Below are 3,606 nucleotides of genomic sequence, written 5' to 3' on the forward strand. Positions count from 1 at the left end.
AGATGATGGGACGGGGACCCCAAAGACCCCTCCCGGACAAAGGGATGTGAGGATGAGACCCCAAGACCCTGGGACATGGAATGGAGACCCCAAAGCTCCCCCCCCCCAGATATGAGGACACGGGGACCCCAAAAATCCCCCCCAGCTCAAAGGGATGTGAAGGGTGGGACCCCAAGACGATGGGATGGGACCCCAAAACCCCAAGACAAGGGACATGGAGACCCCAAAGACCCCCTTAAAGCCCCCCAATAACGGGACCCCAAAGACACGGTGAGCGAACGCCATCGCCTTTATTGACCCCCAGAGCCCCCCACGATGGGGGGCACGATTGTCGCCCCCCACCCCACATCTCCCCACAGCCGATGGGGCACAGCAGTAACAACGGGGGGGGACACAGTGGGGTGGGGGGTTGTGGGGTCAGGGGGTGGGTTATGGGGTCAGAGGGAGGGTTGGGGTGATCGGAGAGGGCTGGGGGGGGTTACGGGGTCAGGGGGACCCCCCCATTTTGGGGTGGGTGAAGGCACTTGGAGGGGGGACACAGAGGGGACGCAATGGGGGATCTGATGGGATTTGGCAAAGCTCCGGGAAAGGGCGGACCCAAATTCCCAGGAATTGACCCCAAATGTTTGGGAATCAGCCCCAAATTGTGGGGAATCAGCGCTGAATTCCTGAGAATCGACCCCAAATCGCACGGAACTGAGCCCAAAATCCTAAAAATCGACCCCAAACTCTCAGGAATTGACCCCGCTGGGACCAAAATCCCAAATTCCAGGAACTGAGCCCAAATTCCCAGCAATCTGCCCCAAATTCTTAGGAGTCGAACCCAAATTCCAGGGAATCAATCCCAAATTGCTGGGAACTGGCCCCACATTTGGGGGAATTTGCCTTAAAATCTCAGGATTTGACCCTAAACTCTCAGGATGTGACACCAAAATCTCCAGAACTGACCCCAAATTCAGAGGATTTGGCTCCAGGCTCTCAATTACAGACCCCAAATCCATGAAATTGGCCCCAAAATCTCAGGAACCGAGCCCAAATTCTGCAGAATTGACCCCGAATTCTCATGGACTGACCCCAAAATCTCAGGAATTGACCCCAAATTCGGTGAAACCGACCCTAAAATTTCAGGAACTGATTCTGAGCTTGGTCAAAATTTCACAGAATCAGCCCCAAATTCTCACAAACCGACCTCAAATCTCAGGAAATGACCCCAAATTCCACAGAATCCACCCCAAACTCCCACAAAACGACCCCAAAGTCTCTGAACCAGACCCCAAATTCTGCAGAATTGGCCCCAAACTCCCACAAAATGACCCCAAATCTCAGGAACTGACCCCAAATTCTGCAGAATTGACCCCAAACGCTCTGGACCGAACCCCAAATTCTGCTGAATTGGCCCCAAACTCCCACAAAATGACCCCAAATCTCAGGAACTGACCCCAAATCCCACAATCAGCCCCAAATTCTCACAAACACCCCAACCTCTCCAGAATTGACCCCAAATTCTCAAGGACTGACCCCAAATTCCATGGAATCCACCCCAAACTCTCAGGAACTGTCCCTGAATTCTGCAGAATCGGCCCCAAACTCCAACAAAATGACCCCAAATCTCAGGAACTGCCCCCAAATTCCCCAGAATTGACCCCAAATCTCAGGAATTGACCCCAAAGTCTCAGGAACTGAGCCCAAATTCTGCACGATTGGCCCCAAATTCTCAATAGACCCCAAATTCCCTCAAATCAGCCCCAAATTCTCACAAACGGACCCCAAACTCTCAGGAATCGACCATAAAATCTGCACAACTGGCCCCAAATCTCAGGGACTGACCCCAAATCTCAGGGACTGACCCCAGATTCCCAAGAATTGGCCCCAAATTCCTCAGAATTGACCCCAAACTCTCTGGACCTCAAATTCTGCAGAATCGGCCCCAAAATCTCAGGAACTGACCCCAGATTCCTAAGAATTGGCCCCAAATTCCCCAGAATCGACCCCAAACTCTCCAGACCGGATCCCAAATTTTGCAGCTGTGATTCCAAATTCAACAGCTGCGACCCCAAATTCTGCAACTCTGACCCCAAAATCTGCAGAATCAGCCCCAAACTCAGCAGCTGCGACCCCAAATTCTGCAGAATTGGCCCCAAAATTTCAGGAACTGACCCCAGATTCCCAAGAATTGGCTCCAAATTCCCCAGAATTGACCCCAAACTCTCCAGACCAGACCCCAAATTCAAGGCAGCTGTGACCCCAAATTCTGCAGAATCGGCCCCAAACTCAGCGGCTGTGACCCCAAATTCTGCAGAATCGGTCCCAAATTCTACAGCTGTGACCCCAAATTCTGCAGCTGTGACCCCAAATTCTGCAGAACCGGCCCCCAAATCAGCGGCTGTGACCCCAAACTCAGGAGCTGTGACCCCAAATTCTGCAGGATCGGCCCCAAATTCTGCAGCTGTGACCCCAAACTCAGCAGCTGAGACCCAAATTCTGCAGAACTGGCCCCAAACTCAGAGGCTGTGACGCCAAACTCAGCATCTGTGACCCCAAATTCTGCAGAACCAGCCCCAAACTCAGCAGCTATGACCCCAAACTCAGCAGCTGTGACCCTAAATTCTGCAGAATCGGCCCTAAACTCAGAGGCTGTGACCCCAAACTCAGAGGCTGTGACCCCAAATTCTGCAGAATTGACCCCAAACTCGGCAGCTGTGACCCCAAATTCTGCAGAACCGGCCCCAAATTCTGCAGCTATGACCCCAAATTCTGCAGAATTGGCCCCAAACTCAGAGGCTGTGACCCCGAATGCAGCAGCTGTGACCCCAAATTCTGCAGAATCGACCCCAAATTCTGTGGCTCTGACCCCAAATTCTGTAGAATTGGCCCGAAATTCAGAGGCTGCGACCCCAAATTCTGCAGCTCTGACACCAAATTCTGCAGAATTGAGCCCAAATTCAGCAGCTGCGACCCCAAATTCTGCAGAATTGGCCCCAAACTCAGCAGCTGTGACCCCAAACTCAGCAGCTGTGACCCCAAATTCTGCAGAATTGACCCCAAACTCAGAGGCTGTGACCCCAAATTCTGCAGAATTGACCCCAAACTCAGAGGCTGTGACCCCAAATTCTGCAGAATTGGCCCCAAACTCAGCAGCTGTGACCCCAAATTCTGCAGAATCGACCCGAAATTCAGCGGCTGTGACCCCAAATTCTACAGAATCGACCCCAAACTCAGAGGCTGTGACCCCGAATTCAGCAGCTGTGACCCCAAATTCTGCAGAACCGGCCCCAAACCCTGCAGCTGTGACCCCAAATTCTGCAGAATTGGCCCCAAATTCAGCAGCTGCGACCCCAAATTCTGCAGCTCTGACCCCAAATTCTGCAGAATTGGCCCCAAACTCAGCAGCTGTGACCCCAAACTCAGCAGCTGTGACCCCAAATTCTGCAGAACCGGCCCCAAACTCAACGGCTGTGACCCCAAACACCCCGTGCCGGGATGGGATGGGACTGGGAGGACGGAGGGGGATGAGGAGGGGGTGGAAAGGGGGGGGTGCATAGGGAGCCCCCCCCTGCGCCGCCCCCCTATAGGGGCAGTGACGTCGGCGCTCCTTCAGCCTCTCCA

Source organism: Phasianus colchicus, chromosome 1, assembly GCF_987193195.1.
Source record: "Phasianus colchicus chromosome 1, bPhaCol1.hap1.1, whole genome shotgun sequence".
NCBI lineage: Eukaryota > Metazoa > Chordata > Aves > Galliformes > Phasianidae > Phasianus > Phasianus colchicus.